General features: G+C 37.4%; 1 protein-coding gene across 2 annotated transcripts in view; it reads right to left on the bottom strand.

The window, feature by feature from the left end:
• Positions 1 to 16000, bottom strand: part of SLC30A7 (solute carrier family 30 member 7) — a 263475-nt gene that overhangs the window by 81213 nt on the left and 166262 nt on the right. The gene's annotated exons all lie outside the window — the stretch shown is intronic.

The following is a 16000-nucleotide window of genomic DNA, read 5'->3' as shown; positions in this document are numbered from 1 at the left end:
TCACTTAGGCACAGGTCTAAATAAAGGCCTATAGTGTCAGAACTTCCTTCTCCCCAACAAAGTGCTTCTCTCCTCTGTAACCCCAGCCCTGGGTTGGAAGGAATTATTGCAACCCATGGTCCCATTTCTCCACCAAGGCTGTTCTCCACGCCCGAGTTACTTCAACAAGGAGAAAACCTGAATTTATGGTCCCCACACCTTTGAAGTGGAGGTAAGTAAGTCATTCTTCTCAGATCTTAGATCTGGTATCTCAGCACGAATTCTAGCCACAAAGGCATCCGCCAACCAGACTGAGTATCCACTGTTTCAAGGACGAGTCCTGGATACCAGTATAACCTCTGCCTCCTTACCTTCTCTTCTAACTGGCCCTGCAGGACTGAGATTCTGTGCTGGATACAGCCCTTTTTACCTGAGAACTGATTTTCCTAATTCTTAACATCTGTCTCTCTGGTTTATGGTTCTGGAGTCTGGGTGCTGTATTCTAAACCCTAGTCCAATGAGCAATTCTTTTAGAACCCAAACTGATAGCCTCCGTACTTTAGAGCAGGGGATGACAGACTTTTTCTATCAAGGGCCAGACAGTAAATATCCTACACTGTGAGGGCCAGAGGTTCTCTGTCACAAGCACTCGATCTGCCATTGTAACACGTAAGCAGCCACAGATAATACTTGAACAAATGGGTGGGGCTGTGTTCTAATAAAACTTTTACAAAAAGAGGCAGTGATTTGGCCTCTGAGTGTAATTTGCAGACCCCCTGCTCATAAGCATCATTACCTATGCATTCAGGATTCCTTAATACCATGATCCATCTGTTGGAGAGCTAATCATCTTTCTCAATCCCCCTTTATTTGCAAAGGTCTAGGATAACTCACCCCATAGTTACAGCACCCAAGATGTCTATACACTTTACTTCGGTGTCTGGGATACTCCAGAGCCCACAATTAATATCTGTGTGTACCCCATCTTTCCCTCTAGAGCCAAAGTGAAAAAAGAGAAACAGAAATGGAATAGAATGGGATATATGTGTGTGTGTGTGTGTATATATATATGTATATATACATATATATCTTGTATAAAACCGTGTGTGTGTGTGTACACAGTTAAAAACAACAACTGAAAATAACTTAAGAAGCCTTAAAAAAAAGTAACTGGTCCTTAATTCTGGAACAATAGGAAGGGAGAAAAGTAATAATCTGTTATATCCTGCAGGGAGCAGATACCTTGGTCAAAAGTAAAGAAAACTGGTTGGGTTACTCCCTAAAAAGTGACAAGGAAACTGAGGCTCATAAAAATTAAATGAGAATTCCACATAGATATGTCATGGAACTGCACATTATGCCTACCTTGAAGCCACAAGAGGGGATGGATTGCAATATCCCAGATTGGAAATCTGAATATATTTTCTGAGTAAAGTTGTGAAATAGAGTGACTTTTAAAAATATGGTGGGCTTAATAGGATTTTGTAAGTGACCTAAAAATACATACAATAATAGTAACAATTGCTATTTAGTTAAAGGCCAGTGTAGTGGACATTTTTCTGATCTTGCCATCCAACATCCATTCTCCTTCCTCCTGGTAATACTCCCTATATTTTCCTCTGGGGAACCATGCTTCTGGTGCTCTTGGTCCTTATGCTTTGAATTCTGCTGAAATCATCCCTGATTCAAGAGTTGGGTGTGTGATCTAGGTCTGGACAGTCAGAACACTGAGTTTCCCTGGACTTACAATTGTTTAAGGGATGGAAACATGCAAAAGTTGATTTAATCAAAGCAAGGCCAGGACTTTTTTAGTTGTTTCTGAGGACAGTTGCTCTTTTTTTTTGTGTTACATTGGAAACCTATAAGATGTAGATAGGGAGTTGGTAAGAGTTGGTAATAAGCAAGAACTTCTTTTGTAATAAAGCAAATATCAAGAAAAGCAAGCCAGAGAAATGCGGGGAGATCAAGTCCTGAGAATAGAGTTGAACGCATAATATTTTAGTGATGAAACCAAAGCTAATGTTTAAAATTCTAACCAATTTTCTTTTTTCCTCCCTCCATCTCTCCCTTTATCTTTCCTTCTCTCTCTCCCTCCCTCTCTCCCTTCCTTCCTTCCTTTTCCTTTATAACTGCAACTGAGAGTGCTAATACAGTCTATTTTGTATATATATACTGTATATATATATATATATATATATATATATATATATATATATATAGAAAGAGAGAGTATATATAGATTTTCTTTAACCAACAAAACAATCTTATGGGTGAACATAATTATTCTCATCTTCAGGTCAGTCAACTGAGGAATTGCATAGTATGCCCATGGCCATGTACCTAATATGCCTCAAAATTATGATTCACCCTCAGGCCAGTCTGACTCCAAAACTGATAGTTGGTTCTCCCTGCACTCCCTGTTCTCAGGGGACAGGGCTCCTAGGGACCAAGCCTTAAGGTTTCAACAACTCACATCTGCTTATCATTTAGGGGCCATATCTATATTAGAGGCATGATGATAACACACTTTCTCTGGCTTGTGATGTGAAAATAAATGATTTACGTTTGACAACGTAGTGATCCCCTGACCAGGCCACAGGTGCCTTTCAGAATACTCATGAAATGATTGTTACAGACAAGTCATTTATAAAAGGTATTTCATTAGAGCAAATTGCACTTTCCACTTTTAGACTAATGTCAGATGTATGCCCAAGACAAAACTTTTATACTCATTCATCCTACAACAGACATTGAGAGATGCTGAGACATTTAGAGCATACTAGGCACTAAGTCTAGCAATGGAGTAATGGTACTGGGATGCCCAGAACTAAAATATGGTAGAGGAAGGGTATCTTTAATTAATAAGGCATCTTACATTGCCAGCATCTGCCTAAAGTGGTCACGTTCTGAGAGTCTGGCAATGTAACACTTTCCCCGACATGTCAAACTTCATAGGGAACCACTCTTTCCAAACACAGCACAAAGTCTGAGATGCAGGGGGCACCTGGTGCCTCAGTGGGTTAAGGAGTGACTCTTGATTTCGGCTCAGGTCATGAGCTCAGGGTCCTTGGATGGAGCCCCGAGTCAGGTCTGAGTTGGGCTCCGCACTCAGCGGGGAGTCTGCTTGAGGATTCTCTCTCTCCCTCTCCCTCTGTCCCTCCCCTTGCTCATCTTTCTCACTATTTTAAAATAAACAAATCTTTAAAAAAAGAGTCCGAGATGCAGTACTGAACAAACCTCTCCGTGCTTCAGTCTCCTCCTCCGTAAGATGAGGATGCTTATAATAGCACCGTCACTGCTTGTACGCCACCCTCTCCTAAGTTCCCCAATTAAATGAACTACTGACGTCCCATCTAGTTTTTAGGTTTAAATATTTATAGAGTTTTCATAGAATATGATTCGCTTTTGTCTCTTTTGTGCTCTCTCTCTTTCACACACACACAGGTGCTACATAAATGACCTCCAAAAACGAGGAAGTTGTAATACATGCCCACAATTGTAATTTAAGTTTAATACTATTTTGTTAGGAACAACCAAAGATTATTACTCTATAGTACTGAATAAGGCAATATATCAAGATAAGTTTTCATTATAAGAATATATTCTTTTAAAAGACCTCCCTTCTCAAATTTTCTATTAATGTTAATGTAACCACATGGCATATATAAATTATAACAATATGGAAGCCAATTATCTTGAACCATCTAATCTATGGTTACTTCCGAGCACTGATATGATTCTCACTTAAATAATGCTATATTTTGTACACACATTCTGTCTTTACATCTATTTAGAAGAGAAAGAGTAGACTGAAGCAATAGGAAAATTTTTCAAATAAGTTTAGAAATCAGAGACATTTCCCTTTACTCCTTTCACCACAATACATTAGGATAGGTCATTGGAATCTATTTCAAACAAATCAAAAGTCTCCTAGTGCTTTTGAGTTGCAAAGACCAAAATGTTGGAGTGCCTGGGTGGCTCATTCGGTTAAGCATCCACCTTCAGGCCAGGTGTGATCCCAGGGTCCTGGGATGGAGCCCTGCCTGGGGCTCCCTGCTTAGTGGGGAGCCTGCTTCTCCTTGCTGCTTGTGCTCTCTCTTGCTATCTCTGTCTCTCTCTCTCAAATAAATAAATAAAAATCTTTAAAAAATTGTCATCTCAGCAGCAGATAGCTAAGACAACAAAAGCACATTTCTTTCTTTTCCTCACCTTTACTAAGGTAGGATTGATAAATAAAAATTGTATATATTTGGGTTGTACAACATGATTTTTTTAAAGGTATACAATGTGATGACTTCGTTTAGTATACATTGTGAAATAGTTGTGGTAATCAAGATAATTAACACATCTATCACTCACATAGTTACCTTTGTGGTCTGTGTGGTGAGAATGCTGAAGATCTAGTTTCTTAGCAAATCTGTATACAATATGGTATCATTGACTATACTCACCATGATGTACAACTGATCCCCAGAACTTATTTATCTTATAACTGGAAGTTTGTACCCTTGACCAACATCTTCCCATTTCTCCCAGCCCCTGGAAACCACCATTCTATTCTCTGGTTTTACGAGATCAACTTTTTTAGACTCCGTATATAAATGAGCTCATACACTATTTGTCTTTCTGTGTCTGTCTAATCTCACTTAACATAATGTCCTCCAGGCTTATCCATTTTGTTGCAAATGGCAGAATTTCCTTCTTTTTCTATGGCTGAATAATATTTAAATAAATAGTATATACATAATAAAATTACATATATATGTTATACGTAATATATATAGTACATATAATATATAGTATATACATTATATATGTAATATAGTATATATGTAGTAAATATATAGTATATGTGTAATAAGATTACATATATGTTATATGTAATATATATAGTATATATAATATATAGTATATACATAATATATACGTAATATAGTATATATGTAATAAATATATAGTATATATGTAATATAATAGTATAATGTAATATGTGTATGTGTGTGTATAATATATAACTTATATATTATATTTTCTTTATCCATTGTTTCCATATCTTTGCTATTGTGAATAATGTTGCAATGAACATGATAGTGAAGATACTGCTTTGAGAGACTGATTTAATTTTCTTTGGATATAAACCCAGAAGTGCAATTGTGGATCATATAGTTGTTCTAGTTTTAATTTTTTGAGGAAGATCCAAACTGTTTTCCATAATGGCTGTACCAATTTACTATTTCCATGAACAGTGCACAGGGGCTCTCTTTGCTCCACATTCTCACCAATACTTATCTCTTGTCCTTTTGACAACAGCTATCCTAACACTTATGCAGGGCTATCTCATCATGGTTTTGATTTGCTTCACCCTGATGATTAGTGATATTGAGCACCTTTTCACATACCTGTTAGTCATTTGTATGTCTTCTTTGGGAAAATATCTATTCAGGTTCTTTGCCCATTTTTAAATTGGGTTTTAGTTTTTTGCTATATTGAGTTGTATGAGTTCCTTCAGTATTTTGGATATTAACCCCTTATTACATATATGGTTCGCAAATATTTTTTCCCTTTTTCATAGGTTGCCTTTTCATTTTTTGATTGTTTCCTTTGCTTTACAGAAGCTTTTTAGTTTCATGTAGTCCCAATTGTTTATTTTTGCTTTGTTACTGTGCTTTCTGTGTCATATCAAAAAAAAAAAAAAAATCATTGTCCAGACCAATGCCAACAAACTTTTCCCCCTGTGTTTTCTTCTAGTTTTCCCTATGTTTTATGGTTTCAGGTGTTACATGTAAGTTTTTCATCCATATTGAGTTGGTTTTTGTAGAAGGTCCAGTTTCATTCTTTTGCATAAAACATACATTTCTTTTAGTGCCCATACAATGCTGAATGAAGCCAAGTGGTGTAATAGGTAAAGAACAAGGACACTGGTGCCAGGCAACTGTGGGTTCAGATTCTGGTTCTGATGAGGTTCTTAGATTAAATGCATTATTTTGTGTAAAGTCCTTAGCATGGATACTGGCATTTCGTAAGCACATGCATATGTATAGTAATGTTAGATTTACAAAATAAAAATCTTCATAGAAAAGCTTTCAGTGATAAAGGAAATATTAAAAGTAAAAACCACTATGTATCTTTGAGGTTTCTTTACTAGTAACATATAAAAAAACCACAAAAATCAAATTCTTAATATAGTTTTATGAATTAAGAGTTAAATCACTTGGGCATATACAAAGGACTAGTTAAATGTTAGGGAGCTGCTGTACTAATAGAAAATAATTTTTTTTTTGGGATGAGAAATGGTTTATTAAGGGGACTCACAGACAGAAGTGTGCCTTGGGTAGCCACAAGACAAAAAGGTTTCCACAACCCCATGACCCTTAAGATGTGTTATAGCCCTAGAGCCTGGGAGTACATGCTGGGGTACCACACAAGAGGAGAATGTTTCAGAATGGATGTGTGCTATAGTCATATCTCCAGGGTAGGTCAAAGACATTATGCACTGAAGGCATACTTACAGGTGTGGTTAAACAAAGGAGAAATAATTTGGGGGTTGCTCTGCTCAAGAAGAGCTGAAGTCACAGAATCGTTCTCAAGGAGAATTTGTCCAAGGGGCACCTGGGTGGCTCAGTAGGTTGGGCATCTGCCTTCAGCTCAGGTCATGCTCCCAAGGTTCTGGGATCAAGCCCTGCATTGGGCTTCCTGCTCAGCGGGGAGTCTCCCTCTCCCTCTGGCCCTCCCCTTCCTCATACTCACACACATGCTCTCTTAAATGAAATCTTTAAAACAAAAACAAAAACCAGGAGGATTTGTCCAAGAAGGCATTGTGCCTTAGGGAAAATAAAGAGAGACTTTGAAACCCTCTATTATCATTGGGTCTCCTATCTTCATTCCCCAGTGAAGATTGATGGAAATGATACTTTATGAAAGCCAGCACACATGTGATAGTGTAGAATTCAGTGACCTTCAACTTCACCAAAGAGGAATAGACTTTACTACACCATCAGAGAAACCTATACAGAGAATTGATCTGGAAAGTCATGGTTTTATTTCACGTGTACATACACTTAGACCTCAAGTAATGTGATTCTTCCCTTGTAAAGGCAATAAAATTAAGGAGATTATGCAGCAACTCTACCCCAAGTACACCTAACAGGAACCTGACATACAGAAGAGCATTCTCTGGTCCACTTCAGCTCCTCTTAGATGAACCAGAAGCACGACTGCTCAGGCTCTGACCTCAGGACTCTATATTGTGCAGGCAGAACTGAAAACAGAATCTCTGAAAAAGGGCATTAACAAGGACTGATCATGCGACATATCCCAGACCACCATCCTGCAAAGCTGAGGGTGAAGTCTGATTGAATGATGTGCTGAGTGAACCAAGATCATTTCAGAGCAGCTGAGGAATGTAAGTGGATAGGTCCATCGCCATCCCTCTGGAGATCAGGTTATTTGGAGTTGGGTTCATATTAATTAATCAAAAATATTGATTAGTAATGGAGAATAATTCTTTTATTACTATTAACTGTTTTAACTATATTTAACCATATTGCCCAACATCTTATTAGTATGTATGATGTTCTATACTTGATTTGCTTAGTTATAGAATTTGGGGTTATTTGTTACTTTTTGTGGCTTTTTATAGACTTGCTAGTGAGCTGAACACTTAGTTTCGCTTCATTTATACAATTATAAGATCTTTTTCATCACACAATTATTCTTTTAAAATTGAATGTGGAAGTACAAATGTCCAGAGTGTAGACAGCTGTTCAAACAATAAGAACTCTATGTATCAGGACAGGTGCTGTTATTATCCCCCAAATCCTTAACACAAGTGTTGGGTTTATAAAAAATTTGGAGGAAAAAGACAGAATAAACAAAAAAGAGATAAGAGGGAGAAAGTAATAAAAGCAACAAGTTTCCATTTATTCCATGCAGATGCATCAAAGAATGGCCAATGAAAAGTTCACCAAAAAGTATAGAGGATTATCCACTGCTTTGGAGGTATTTTGATACCACAAAATAATACCAAATTGGGATATTTATTGTAGCTAGCTAAGCCCAAGGCTCGGCTTCCAAGTGTTACTAAGAATCACCTGGCACACTTACAAATCCTGAAGAATCAACTTAATTTGAAAATTATTAGACTATGAGTTACTTCAGGGCAAAGTCCAACTTACTCATCATGGTTTTGCCAGTACCTCACACAAACTGGGTAATGATTAAATGAAGGCGCACAGCCAACCGAAGACCTACACCTACTGGAAGAAAAGCCATACCTTCAAACGGCACCATCCCATAGGCTGAAATCCAAGGCCAGATGATCAAAAGCTGTGGTTCTCAATTAGGGGAGATATTTTCCCCCGAGGACAATTGGCCACGTCTAGAGTCATTTTTGGCTGTCACAACTGTGGGGGTGATGTCATCTGGAGGGTGGAGGCCAGGGATGCTGTCAAACATCCTATAGAGCACAGGACAGCCCCCCACAACAAAGAATTATCTGGCCCACGATGTCCATAGTGCTAAGGTTAAGAAGCTGTGATCTAGAAGTTAACTGACTATTCACAGTAGCATCAGCCCTCCAGAGCAGACCCCACTAAACCCTACCTTGTTTAATTAAAACATCTCATTCTATAATTCACTACTCATTTTCCAAAAAAAGAAAAGCTGCTGAAATGGATGGAAACATGGAAGTAGAACGAAAAGGCTTCCATTTTCTCTCAGCCAGTAGACAATTTTTCATAGTTTTGTGTTTCTCACTACAGGTGATCTTTAGGAACCAGGGATGAACGTGAATGACAAGGGTATGCTTGCACAGAAGCTGTTGCTTTTCTCCTAGAAAATATATTGACTTTTGTTAGTGAGACATTTAGAGAGGTCAAATATGGAAGGGCTAGATTGGTGCTCAACATTGGCATAAGAATACTGAAATAGTAAAGGTAAAGGCAATAATGATCAAGAAGCTAGTTAACATCTTTTGAGTGCTTTCAATCTGCCAGGTACCATACAATGTATTTACATTTTCATTTAAGATCCATCAATTTTAGAAATGGAGGGTTCCAGAAAGAATATTATTTTCTCATTTATATGAAAATTTATAATTTCTCTTTGACATGTCCCTTTCCTCCCCTAAACCAAGACCTTCTGGAAGATAAGGTCTCTTGCCTTATTCATCATTGTAAACCCGAGGACCTGACACTTTAGCACAAAACAGGGCATTCGTTACCAGTTTGTTATGTGAACAAGGGTATCACTGCTCAGTGAGACATAAATCTAGAGAAACTATCTGAAACCCTCCAAAGTTGGAGAAGAGAGGTTGTCACAAGTCTAGTCTGTGAGCTCCTCCAGGAGTAGGATATCCCATTTATCTTTGCATTCACAGTGAATTCACAGCTACTAGAGAAGAGTCTAGGATTATATAGGCACTTGGAATATTCTGCATTGACTTGATCTGGAGACTGTAACTATTTTCAGAAGTCCTTCCAAGGCAGGGAAATGTGATCTACTCCTTTACTCGGATCTTGACTCAACAAATACAGTTACTCCTGTTTTTCACGTGGGCTGGTTTATGGCTCTTGTGTGGTTCTGCTTCTTACACGTTGAGTCTGATAGTAACAATTAATGGCACTCAGACAAGGGCAAAGGGAGGAAGTATCTCACTTGGGCAATTTCTTCACCCAGCTATATATTTGTCAGCGTGAGCTGCAGAGTGTTTATATAAGTAAAGGCAAATATTCCTCTCGGAGTCTAACACAGAGCCATCCGGCTGCCCAGTTAGATTGCTGCCTTATGTGGGGAGCCATCTGTGATGCTGCGGTGGATGCTGTGGGAAAAGGAGGAAGAAAAGAAGGAGAAACAAGTTGAATGTGCTGAGGCAGAAACTATATGTCTATTTTGGGCATATCCCACCGTCAATCATACCCTCCTGACGTTTTATCAACAAAGACAAGAATGACATGTCTTCTGTTTCTCAGCCACTCAAAAAAGTGTTCATTAAACCTCAAAAATCAAGCACATTGGCATAACAACTGTACAGTATTTGTTTGCTGTTCTTTTGTTTTTAGAAAAGACAGGTTTTTTTCATTCTCTTCGTGAACTAATGTTTATGAAACGCTCTCATATACATGCTTATCTGTCATCAATTGCACCAAGAAAGAGAAGTTTCTGCCCTCTGAGTTTCTGTATTGCAGGGAATAAGGGAGAGTAGAAAAGAAGGTCATATTCCCTTCCTCTAAAATGTCATAACTCAAAATAGTATATAAATAAATGTTTATTGTACCCAGGCAAAACTCACAGTAGTACAGATCCCAGCAAACTGAACGGAGACTATATGCCCTCAGAGCACGGAGTGGGTAAGTAAACATTAATATATGTTAACACTTTCCAACTTCCCTCAACACAACTTCTGCATTTTGTTGGTTCTGAGATGAGAAAATGAGATTATCTGTTGGATAATTTCTGATCACTTCCCATCCATCTCCAACAGCAGCAGAGCCCTACTCAATCTACTCCTCAGGGAATGGAAAGACCCCACCGTGGGCCACCAGAGAGCTGTGACACATGCACAGCCCTTGCAACCCTTCTTGTTTTCTTCGCGTCCCTGTTTCCATTGGCAGAATTTTTTTCCCTGCCCAAAGCAGAGCTGCAAATGAAAGCAGCTGCCCAAAGTGGAGGAAGTTCAAAGACCAGAGAAGAAAGAGAAAGGAGGTGGGGGTCAAATGAGGAAAACAACTGAGGACAGCAAGAAGACTCCTGGCAACTCTGCCTTGTACAAAAGTCCAAAACAGAAAACATACGGGGGACAGATGGACTGGTGGCGGCCGTGGGCAAAGTGATGCACCCATAGACTTTCAAGTGACAATTGAGTATTGTATTTTACACAGACCTGCAAACTTTTAATGCTCCCAGGGCAAGAAATATTTCAAAATATCTTCCTCTCAGCTTCTGGTGGCCACTTTTTGGGTTCCTGTCATATATATTCACTCATTCATGTTTCTGAATCGTGCTGCAGATGAAAACCTATTAACAATTATTGCATGAATTTCTCCTTTTGATTTCATTACTTAGGGGTTATGGAGAAAATATTGGTATGGTTATTTTGGAATCTGATTTCAAAAGATCCATTTAGAGGAATTAGTGTATCTCTAGCATTTATTTTTTAACTACAAGGTTTTAGTGCTTCATTAGATATTAATATTTAATCTTGAAATTATTATAAAAGGATTACAGTTAAAACGTTCCAATTTGTTGCTTTCTTTTGAAGAACTTAAAAGAAGTAAAATAAATACAACTTTTGAGACCTTTCGGAATACATTTTAAAAACAGATTTAAAGAATATAGATGTGTCCTACTGTATTTTAGGACTTTTAGAAAACTTTTTTTGCAAATTAATTTTATATAGTTATGATTCTTAACTATATATGAATTCTAGCATGTTGGAATTCCGAAACAGATTGGGAAACTCAATGGACTGCAGATTCTGGGAGAAGACTTGTTTGAATATATTCACAAGTTCAAGCATCTACATTTTTAGCACAAACATTTTCTATTGCTTCTTTAAAAAATATATTTACAAAGCAAGGATAACTGCGAAATAGGACCTGCAAATGTTTGATCTATGTAGAAATTTCAGGAACGTAATTGCAGAACAGTAAACACTTTCTACAGACCGACTGCCAAATCTACAAGTCTTTTCTTTCAGTCAACACTTTCCCACCATCGTGAGAAGGATTTCTCATTAACAACCAAATTGTTTTCAGATGCTGTGCTATAAGGGGTTTCCTTAGAAACCATTTGGTAAAAGACTGTGGCTTTCTTCCATAGAATCTCAAGCAGTGAAAAGGCAGATTTTCTGGCATAAATCAAACCCAATTTCTAGGGTTCACTAAACCCTTTCTCCTCAAAATAATGTTTTGTGACTTGATCTTAGCAGTTAACAGTACATGCAGGAGAGCTGGTGTGAACCAGTTTTGAATGAATTTTATTCCATTTCTCTTGTCATTCAACTGAAATCACTTCCAGGGCTTGTTATACCTTGATGAAGGTTTAACTGCACAATGGACAAAATAGTACATTTTATTGTATAGCAAAATCTGTATATTTTTTCCTACTAAGTTTGCTCAGGTGAATTAATCTTTTTATTGATAGGATAATACCAACTGTTCTGACTTCAGAGTTGTTCTTGCTTATAAACATACTTTTTAAAAAAGAAGTTGGGCAACAAGGAAGTTTTTGTACTAAAAATATAGACACTTCATCTGGCCAAAATATACAAAGATATACCAATAATGTTTTAGGAAGTTTCTAGATGCATATAAACTCATAAGAAATCACTGAAAAGAAGCATTTGTATCAATAATTATGTCTCAAGTGTGGACTTGGCAGAATACTTTAAGTAGAAATCTAAAATTATTACTGGGATGGAATCATGATTTTCCATAACTCCATACATTTTGCACACATTGTTCTTTTTCCCAGCAATGTGCATCTGCTTCCCCGACAAATCTTATTCCTCCCTCAGACTCTGCTTGACCATCTCCTCATTCATTCATTCATTCATTCATTCATTCACTCAATCATTTTTTACTGAGCACCTACTATATGCTAGATGCTGGAGAGAACAAGATAATGCCCTTTCCTCACAGAACCGATGGTTGAATCTGAACTGGTCATCCTTCCCTAACTTCAGACAGAGTTACCATCAGCCATTTAACAAGTATCTAAGAGCACTTACTAAGTACTAATTTTGCACACTTGCCATATCACATTGCAATCCTTTCTTTGTGAATCTACTTCACCTATTTGACTATGAGCTCTTTGAGGAAAGAGCTTTGACATATTTTTTGTATTCCCAATACCTAGCACAGTTTCTGGAACACGGTAAAAAAAAAGTAAATTTTTTGATGAATAAATGACTAAAGTAGACTAAAATATTCTAGCTAATAAAACAGGCTAACTTCTACTTGAAAACTATCAATAATATACCATAGGTTTATAAAAGTATTGGTCCTGATTTGCGAAAAACTTCAGCCAAGCATTTTAGAAAAGTGAAAGATGGAAATCTGACAAATGGACAAACTGCTCTAAGAAGTTTGGCAACTAGAGATCCTGCCATATTACCAGGAAAGTCTTTCCCAAGATTGAATTAATAAGCTTATGAGATGATCCATCTAAGTTCAAAAAATAACTCAAAATAGAATTTCTTCTCTTAATTAGATGACACAAGTCTTGTGGCAATTTGGTTTGCGGGTATTTGAATTAAAAAATTCAACTCTTTGTTTCCAAAGTCATCTCACTGGGAGTAAATGCCCCAAATCCCTACTTTAACCTATAAGGCCCTTTAAGATCTGGCACCTTGCCCCCACCTCTCCAACCTCATCTCCTACCACTCCCCCTTTTCCACTTGCTCCTACCAGACTAACTCTTTGCTGTTCCTTGATATCCAAACAATTTTGCCTCAGCAACTTGACACTTGGTTCTCCCCTGTCTGGACAGCTCTTCCTTACATAACCTTGAAATTTCATTTTCTCCTTCCTGAGTGTCTTTGCTCAAATGTCACTTTTTTAGTGAGGTCTTCCTTGACACCACATCTCAAACAGCAGGCCTACCCTCTCCATTTCCAAGCACTCCCTAATCCCCTTACCCTGCTTTAATTTCTTCATAATATTTAGCACCATGTAACATAGTATATATTTACTCTTTTTTTTTTTTCTTTTGGTCGGTCTTTCCTAGTAAAATGTAAACTCTACAAAGCTGGGTATTTTGACTTAGTGGTTAAGTGTGACTTAATGATTAGCAGTGTGCCTTCCACACAGAAGATACCCTATAAATATTTATAGGGTGAATGGATTTGATTAACCCATCAAAAACTGTGTCTTTAGCATTAACTCTCTATGTTGTACTGTGCTAATAACTGTGGACTACAAATATGGTAATAGAAATCCCCTGAATTTGTGGATTCAGAATTTACTATTTTGATCTGATTTGCACCCTGAAACTGATTCAGAAGCCCAAACGTACCTAGCACAACTGTACTGCTGCATTTTCTTCCCCCCAAATCTTCTTGTCTCAAAATCACTACACTGGAAAAGGGAATTTCGTGAACACCAACAGATTGATAAGCATTTCCTAACTGTCTGTGTGAAAATGGGGATGGAAGTGGGGACATGAGCCTTCCCACAAAGTAGTTTTAATCTAGTTGGGAACCTCAATTTGAAAGTATCATTTCCTCTACAGCGCAATTCTTGTAAGAAAGTTTCAAGCATAGCTAATTATTTCTAAGTGGAAAGAAAAAGCTTTAAATTAGGAAACTAATTTCATTGACTACTGAGGGATTGTTTCCCATTATAAAACCATCTATGGAAATGAATCAGTGGTTGTAGTGTGCTTAGTCAAAGTCATCAAATGCAAGAAAAGATTATCATAAAGTTGTCAAGAAAAAGAATATAAAAATTTCTAAGATATTGAAGATGCATTAAAAAAGTCAACTGTCCACATGTTCTAAATAAAAACATCTAATCACCTTTCTTTCCCTATTTCTGATAATTATCTAATGTATCTCATAATTCCTTGTAAAATATTAATGTATTAAATTAAAAGTAACTAATTATCTGATTTGGGTTTATATCAGATACTATCTTATACTAGATCCTTCCAGAGATGTAATAAAAAGCATCAAGGGCTTACTTCAAATTTATGATAAATAAAATTAAGAATATTCTATTAAGTAATTCTCCTAGTTATTAAGCTTACCTATTATTATCTAGTTACTACCTTAGTTCTACTGATTTTTTCCAAAAATTTTTCATAGCACTTAAGCCTCCTAAACAAACATACACATACATGTACGTATATGCATGCACGTACACATGTACACAAACACACAGAGAAAGAAATCTTAGTTAGACCCTACTTTTCAGCTTTACCTATGACATCATATAACCTCTCACTCAAGTTATTTGGCTTTCTTTCCTGCTCCCCCAATTTTTTTAAGTGGCAGAGTGTTTTAATTTGCCATCTAGTGTTGCTTTTAATTTGAAACTGGCTTGGCATTCTCCCTCGGTTCTCATTAATACACTTCAGGAACTCAGCTCTCACATACATTATATCTTTTAACTCTCAAAATATTCAGGAGACCGTTAAACTTGGGTTAGGTTAACAGCAGATATGTTGAGTCTTCAGCAACAAGGGCTAGAGGTATAGGGGAGAGGTCTGGACTAGGCCAGTGGTAGGATGACCAGTTCATTCTGCTTTTTTCCCCCCAGTCTAGCACTGAGATTCCCATGTCCTACTAATCCCCTCAGTCAGGCAAGCCAAGACAGCTGGTTGCCCTCATGGATGACAGGCTGAAGGAAACCGAACCGACAGGAGCCTGATCTTTTAGCGCAGCCCAGTAAGCTACTTCGAAAGGAATAGTAAGTGTGGCTGTGGCTCCGAGAAGAGTCAGGCCAATGGAATCTAATTCAGTTGGTGAAATAGGAAGAGCGATGCCTGTAGACAGATAGCAAGAACTGAAATCTAATAATCTGGTATTGATTATTGACCTCATGGGTATTTATGGAGCATAAAATACAAAGCCCGTGGTAGGAAAGCTAGCCCAGACTCCGAAAATCTGGTAATACTGATGGTAGTGAAATGCTCCCTGACCTCTGGGAATGAGCTTGCTGGTGGAGAACTTCCCATTACACCTGCCAAATCAATGGATGAAATTAAGACTCGAATGGGCACAGGGTTACATAGCTAGGAAGAGGCAAAGCTAAATTTTAAACTTAGATCTTTCTTCCCCCAGGTCTGCTGCTTAGGCATTTAAATAAAGGTTATAATACAAATGTTAATCATGGAATTCCATTTTCTTATAGTAATTGTGTCCATGTCATTCTCTGTTTTCCAGATTGTTAAATTCTGTGAGGGTAAAGACTAGTCTTCCTTTATCTCTGTAACCTTTAATTAGCAAAATACTCAGGAGAGAATAAACTTTTGATAAATGTGGTTAAATTAGGTAAAATTAAATGAGACTTGCACATTCCTA

Source organism: Ailuropoda melanoleuca, chromosome 2 (assembly GCF_002007445.2).
Source record: "Ailuropoda melanoleuca isolate Jingjing chromosome 2, ASM200744v2, whole genome shotgun sequence".
Taxonomy (NCBI): domain Eukaryota; kingdom Metazoa; phylum Chordata; class Mammalia; order Carnivora; family Ursidae; genus Ailuropoda; species Ailuropoda melanoleuca.
Note: the sequence above shows the minus strand (reverse complement) of the source record. Positions and strands in the feature narration are given on the sequence as shown.